Below are 7,861 nucleotides of genomic sequence, written 5' to 3'. Positions count from 1 at the left end.
GTCTTGGGCGACCTCAGTGAAACAGTCAAAGTCATGCAAGAAAGCAGTTCTGTGACTACACTGTCACAACCCAAAGATGAACCGCACGTTCCAAGTCTCCAGAACAAAGTGCCTGAACAAACACTAAAGAGATCTCAAGGATACGAAGAGAATTATCATCCTAAGAAAAGACTACATTTGAACAACAATATTCCAGCATCTAGGATGCATGCAACTAATTTTTGTCAATTTTACTAAAATCCGGTTAAAGGTTGTAAAGGTTGTAGTTTCTGTACAATAAAGATATTTGTTCGAATTGATTTCTTGTCTCTCTTGTTTTTTAAACTTGAAAACTTTGGAAAAATATACTGGAGATTTTTCTAAACTTATTTCTTTTGTCAATATTAAGTTCCGATAATTACAACTAAACTATCTATCTCTCCTGTTGAAAGAAATAAGGTTCATACAGAGCAGGTTTAGCAAGACGAGGAAAGCAAGATCTATGGAAGATATATCCAAAGTATTCGCCAATCTAGTTATGCAAGGAAAGATATCAGCCGCTATAAAACTTCTTGACAGAGAGACATCTACAGGTGTCCTTACTTTATCACCCGAAGTCTTAGAGCAGCTCAAAGAGAAACATCCTTCAGCTGCTGACATCGAAGATGAAAGCCTCTTGAATGGTCCCCTGGAACCTAATCCTCAAGGTATCTTTGACTTAATCGATGAACAAATGATCTACAATGCAGCAATGAGGACAAGAGGATCTGCCGGACCTTCAGGAATGGATGCCGAACTTTACCGAAGAGTACTCTGTTCAAAGAATTTTAAAGCCGAAGGAAAACTACTGAGAGAAGAAATAGTAATTATGACCAGAAATCTATTAAAATCTTCATACCATCCAATCCTGCTAGAGAGCTACACCGCATGCAGGCTCATACCTTTGGATAAGAATCCCGGAATTCGACCCATAGGAGTAGGAGAAGTTCTACGGCGAATTATCGGTAAAACAGTGTCTGCATTCTTTAAAGAAGAACTAAAACAAGCAGCAGGTCCCCTACAAGTTTGTGCTGGACACAGTGGAGGGGCCGAAGCCGCTATTCATGCAATGAGCCAGATCTTTAGTGAAGAGGATACAGATGCAGTACTACTGATCGATGCAAGTAACGCCTTCAATCAGATGAACCGGTCAGTAGCCATGCATAATATCCGGATTACCTGTAAAGAAATATCCTTGTACGTAATTAATACTTACAGAAGCCCTTCCGGGTTATTTATATGTGGTGGTGGAGAGATCCTATCTCAGGAGGGCACCACACAAGGCGACCCATTAACCATGCCATGGTATTCGGTAAATACATCCACAATAATTCAAACTTTAAGAACTTTTATTCCTGATGTAAAGCAGGTGTGGTTAGCTGATGATTCTGCGGGAGCAGGAAGAATTGTCTCTTTATTTAATTGGTATAAAAGCCTGGAACAAGAGGGCAAAAAGTATGGATATATTGTTAATGGGTCCAAAAGCTGGTTGATCGTGAAGTCGGAAGCTTTGGCTTTGGAAGCGAAACAGGTATTTGGAGAAGAGGTTAACGTCACAAGCGAAGGCAAACGTCACCTTGGAGCTGTTATTGGATCAAAGATTTATAAAGACCAATTTTGCAACGAGAAAATCTTCAAGTGGAAAGAAGAATTACAAACCCTCTCAGAGATTGCAAGGTGCCAGCCACAATCGGCCTATATCGCATTTACAAAGGGATACAAATCCAAGTTTACATACTTCATGCGAACAATTGAATCTTTTGAGGACTATACTGATCCTGTTGATAATGTGATAAATGAAATGCTTCTTCCAACGCTATTTTGGTCAAAAGGAACCACTACCTGAAGAGCTGAGTAGGCTTTTTACCTTATCCCCTGCGGAAGGAGGCTTAGGGATGCCTGCACTAAAAGAAGAGGCTCCACAGCAATATGCGGCATCAGTTCTAATAACAGCTTCACACACTGAGGCTATTAAAACGCAGAGCAAAACGATGTATACGACCACAGAAGATGTGAAAAAACAACATCAATCACTAAAAGCTGAAATATCTAAATCGAAAATGGATGAAATCGATGCAGCATTACCACCTGACATACTCCGTCAAGTAACCCAAGCAAGAGACAAAGGAGCAAGCTCATGGCTCAATGCGATACTAATTAAAGAACAGGGACTTACTTTGAATAAACAAGAATTCAGAGATTCTCTTTGTCTGCGTTATAATATACCGTTATCGGGTTTACCAAGTACCTGCGCTTGTGGTACAACCTTTCCGGTAAGCCATGCACTATCTTGTAAACTTCAGTGATTATATGAATACTGATGCGACTTCTACTTTCACCAATACAATGCAATTAAGAAACCCTTTGATGATAAACAATAAGACCAACAAGAGTTCTACCTCATTATTCGAAAATTTGCTTAAGCCGCAATGGTAATTAAATTAGTGCTTTATGATTATTTTACCAACAAGTTTGATAATTTACTTACCAACAAAAAGTAATTGATTTCTGCCTGAGCACGCCTTACCAAAAACAATGAAGACCAACGTCATCTTTTTTTTTCCAACACAGTCACAAGGTCTTTTTTACCCTACTTTTTAGCGTCCCTCACTCATTTCGAGCTAACTTCTTGAGCAGTGAATTAGCTAGTGATTTTCTACTTGAAATTTTCTATTTCAAAATTTTACGATGGCTCAATTTTACTTTGATTCCGAAGATCTGGACTTCAATGCTTTGGTAAGTATTTTTTCTTCGTAAATGCTATTACTTTTCTCGAGCGTTTTAATTTTATATGCTCCAATTTAATTCCTTTTTTCTTCTTAATTTTAGTTTGGTGACTGGACGGAGGACGAACTCGCGGAATTTGGACTCGCTTCTAATAGTTCTTTTGACTTGGATAAATTTGTATCAGAAGGAGAGATCCCGGAACTCGACATCCAAGTTCAGGAGGAAAGTTTTGACCAGGAAGCTTTTTTTAAAAGTGTTTTTCCTGAGAAGGAATTCCAAGAACCACAAATCGTAAGTTTCAATCTGATTCCATTTTCATATTATATACTTGAAGCTAAAAGAAACTAAGTGACTGAGCCAGAAGTTCTCTAAACCCATAGCCTTGCGAGGTTTATCAATATCAGTAGTTTTTCGCTACTAAGCAGTTCTACCAAATACGTAATTTTTGAATAGGCCGTAAAGCGATGTTGTTTTATTTCAACAAAATTTGTTAGTATCGGTATCTACTCTTTGCAGATACAATCTAGAATTCCTATCAACATTGGACTACTATTCTTTTAGGAAGAAATACCGCCAGAAATCTTCGAACCGTGGAACGATTGGGAAGAAGAATTCGTAAGTTTCTCGAATAACGTGTGGCATGTAACTTTATAAGAAATTAACTTTTACTTTACAATATCTTAATAAGAGAGCGTTTGCATTCCTCCAGAGGTACTGGAAGATTGGGGTCCGATAGACATTTTAGAAGGAGCTGAGGTAATACTTGTGTATGCTTATTATTGGGCATTGTGTTGTTGTCCGCATTGAACTATGTTATGCTCATTTGGCTTTGTTCTTAAACAGCTGTATTGAATCATGGAGTTATGCTCATTTCGTGCTTTAATTTGATTTCGCTAGGAACTGAATGACTTTATTCGTGAAGAAATCATCGAAGACTTTCCCCAAGAAATCTCCGAACAAGAAGATCAAGTTGGAGGAGGTGATAGGGTAAGTTGAATTCAATTTAAATTAACTTTACTAAATCCAATACAAATAAGCATTAACTTAATCGCCATCTTTATCTTTTAGTTAATTATTTTACTTTATTTATATTCTTTAGGGGTATGCCGATAGATTTTTCTGCGAAGTCTGTGGAAGATCTTTCAAAAGACTTTTCTTAAGAGACATGATGTTGTCCACAAGAAGGAAGAAAGAAGCTTTGAGTGTGATTCTTGTGGTAAAAAGTTCAAGTTAAAGCAACATCTGAAGAGACATGAGCAGATACATCAACGCAGTGGGGTGGAAAGAGAGTATTCATGCAACCAGTGTGTTGCAAAATTCAACAATGTGAATTTACTGCGCGTCCACCTGGATACAGCTCATCCTACACCCTCCACCAGTGGAACAAAGAGAAAGAATAGTTCACCACAGAAGGCACCAAACAAGAAGCAAAAAAAGGACAAGAAATCTACTAAAGGTATTATTACATTTAGCATAAAGTAGTCTTTTATTCACTAGATTTTTAATGAAAAAGAAAGGGTTCAAGATGCTGATATCCTTATAGTTGGAGACTCTATAATAAAACATGTAGATGAGGAAAAAATCAAAAACGCTCTTGGAAGAAAAACTGAGGTCAGATCTCTGAGTGGAGCTACTATCAATCGCCTTGCATCAGAAATTCGCTCCTATGTTTCACAAGGTTACAAACAGCTCATAGTGCATGGTGGAACGAATGACTTGACAAGGATTAAAAACGTACGTGAGATCGAAAGAAAGCTGGAGAACCTAGTTATGGAGTTCAAGCCGTTGTTCGACGAAATAGCGATCTCGGGTGTTTGCATGAGAAGGGATACTAACAATATGGCAGGTATCAGGAACAAGGTGTCTGAGCTCAATAAGTCGATCTCAGAATTATGCGAAAAACACAAGATTGGCTATGTCAATAACAACAACATCAAGGCTCACCATCTGAATGGGTCGAAGTTACATCTAAACCCGAACGGAGATAAAACTCTTGGAAGGAATTTTTGTGGATACCTAAGATCGGGACGCAAGAACGAAGATCAAGCGTGTTTTCGAGGGTCACGCAACAACAGAGACCCGAACTGGAAGTCCTACTTGGAACTGGTAGCCAAAATAACGCGACGTTGATAAACTCGGACTCTAGTCAGGTCAGTTGCAATAATAGCGAAAATAAGAATTATAATGAATCTATTTCCCAGAATTTAGGGGCCAAGGGGAGGGAAGTATCTGAGGCAAATCGGCAAAATATGAGCTCGAGTTCATTAATTGATAAACCCAAACTGTTGCCCAGCAACGTTGTTCCAAGTCTTTCAACTAGTTTAAATTGGATTCCAAGTGGCCCAACAAGTCGAGGCTTTAAAATGGCATTTCTTAACATAGTTAGTATTCCTAAATATATCGACGAAATTCGTATTTCAAAGTTGCTCAATTCTTTTGATCTTATTGGATTTAGTGAGACAAGACTTGACACCACTATTTCTGATGGGGAAATAAAACTTCTCGGCTATGACATCGTCAGGAAAGATAGAAAGCGTGATGGCGGAGGAGTTTGTGTTTATCTCCGTAGCTCTATTAATTATCAAATCAGAAATGAATTAGTTCCTGACGGTGTTGAGGCCGTATGCCTAGAAATTTGCAAACCAAATAGCAACCCTTTTATAGTCACTGTTATTTATCGACCTGAATCCCCGACTGAGTATTTCAATAGCTTCGAACAATTAATCAAATCAGTGGATGATGAGGACAAAGAACATATTCTGCTAGGGGACCTAAATTGCTGTTTCCTAACGAAAAGACCAACAGATAATTGTACCAAAAAGCTCAAGTCATTATATGAAGCTTACCAACTTTCTCAGTTGATAAAAGAACCCACGCGCATTACAATTAATTCAAAAAGTCTAATTGACCATTTTGTTACTTCATCTACTGAGAAAATCAACTCATCAGGGGTCATTCACATAGGTCCCAGTGACCATAGTTTGATTTTTGGTATACAGAAAATAAATCCTCATAGAAGCTCGCATGGAAAAGCGAAAACTGTAGAAGTGCGCAACATGAAAAATTTCAATCAACTAAGCTTTGTTCAGGATCTTACCTCTCAACCATGGGAACAAATCGTTTTGTGTTCTAACACGAACGAAATGTGGGCTTTGTGGAAGCATTTATTTTTAGGTGTGTTAGATAAACATGCCCCAATTCAGTCTAAAAGGAAAAAAGCCTTCAGCGTCCCATGGTTGACAAGTGAAATAAAGGGATTAATTCTAGAGAGGGAAAAAGCTAAACGCAAGGCAATGATAACAAAGCTGTGTGATGACTGGGGATCATACAAAGCCCTTAGGAACAGTGTTACCATTGCCTTGCGTCAGACAAAAACAAGTTATTATCGCAATAAGATCTCGAGTGAAAATAATGATCCCAAAAAGGCTTGGAAAACAATCAATAGTTTGCTTGGGCGAACACAAGAAAACACCATTGTGAATGAACTTAAGATTGATGACGAAATTCTTAACTCTCCTGAGGATATATCAGAAGCTTTCAATTCATATTTTTCTAAAATTGGTCCAAATCTAGCAAGCACAATGGCAAGTCCCGGCATAACTTTTGAACACTTTATCAAGCCTTGTAATTCAAAGATGTCACGTTTTAAACTCGTTTCAGATGCAAAAGTATTGAAACTCCTGAACAGCCTTTCAAATTCAAAAGCCACTGGCTTAGATAAAATATCTGGCAAAATATTGAAAATAGCAGCCTGTACGATTTTTCCTTCACTAACTCACATTTTCAATAGTGTCCTAATTTCAAGTTGTTTTCCAGATGAGTGGAAAATGGCCAGAGTCCTGCCTGTTTTCAAAAAGGGCTCAAAAAATATGCCGGACAACTATAGGCCTATTTCAATTTTGCCAGTTATTAGTAAAATAATGGAAAAAATTATTTATGAACAACTTTACGATCACTTCACTGAAAATAAAATACTTTCAAAGCTTCAATTTGGATTTCGCAGACAACATTCCACTGCTTCTGCTTTACTAGAGAGCACAAACAGCTGGTACATCAATATGGATAGAAAACAATTTAATTTGGTTGTGATCTTGGACTTGAAGAAGGCATTTGATACCGTGGACCATGGAGTTCTTCTTCAAAAACTTGAACTTTATGGTATCACTGGAAATGCCCTGTCACAAATAAAATCATACTTATCAAATCGTAAGCAAAAATGCCAGCTTAGTGGTGTAATGTCGTCTGAGTGCCAAATTACATGCGGTATTCCACAAGGATCCATTCTCGGCCCACTCTTCTTCCTGATATACATTAATGATCTGCCAGAGTGTTTGAGGTGGGCAACTCCTCGAATGTTTGCCGATGACACAAACCTTACAACATCTGGGGAGACATTACCGGAAGTGGAGTTGGCCATGAATGATGACCTGGAACATTTGAAAGATTGGTTGTTAGCAAACAAACTTAGTCTAAATGTGGCAAAGACCGAATTCTTATTAATTGGCTCCCATCCCAAGCTTAGAAACATTCCCTATCAGCCCTCTATCCATATCAGTGATAAGAACCTAAAGCGGGTTCATCATAGTAGGGTTCTTGGGGTCGAAATAGATGAATATTTAAATTGGGACCAGCACATAGACAATGTTGCTGTTAAAGTAAGCTGTGGAATAGGGGCCATGAAAAGAATTCGGGACTATGTTGATCAGGATACTTTAGTTTCTATTTATAATTCAATAGTTTATCCCCACTTTAATTACTGTAGCGAAGTGTGGGATACCCTCGGCCAAGGGAATTCAAAAAGACTCCAAAAGCTCCAGAATAGAGCAGCAAGGGTAATTACGAGAACATCAAATGACACCCCCGCCACTGAAGCTTTACATGCTTTAGGCTGGGTCTCTTTAGAGTCCCAGAGGGGAAAAAACAAAGCTAAGCAAATGTTTAAAGTGTTAAATAATATGGCCCCAAGCTGCCTTTCTGAACTTTTCGTCAAAAAAGAAACAATCACAAATTATAACCTTAGAGGGTCCTCCACTTCGCTACAGTTACCATTCCCTAAAACGGAATACATGAAAAAAAGCTTTAGTTATGATGGGGCTAAGCTTTGGAATTCTGAGGA

General features: G+C 38.3%; 1 pseudogene; it reads left to right on the top strand.

Moving 5' to 3' along the window:
- Window positions 1–406: 406 nt before the first annotated feature.
- Window positions 407–2,324, top strand: LOC148908519 (uncharacterized; annotated as a pseudogene).
- The last annotated feature ends 5,537 nt before the right edge of the window (window positions 2,325–7,861 follow it).

This window comes from Actinia tenebrosa, unplaced genomic scaffold (genome assembly GCF_029948245.1).
Source record: "Actinia tenebrosa isolate PJP-AT-01 unplaced genomic scaffold, QUT_ActTen_1.0 PGA_scaffold3__52_contigs__length_22856419, whole genome shotgun sequence".
Taxonomy (NCBI): Eukaryota; Metazoa; Cnidaria; class Anthozoa; order Actiniaria; family Actiniidae; genus Actinia; species Actinia tenebrosa.
The sequence above is the reverse complement of the archived record's forward strand: the minus strand, read 5'-3'. Positions and strand labels throughout refer to the sequence as shown.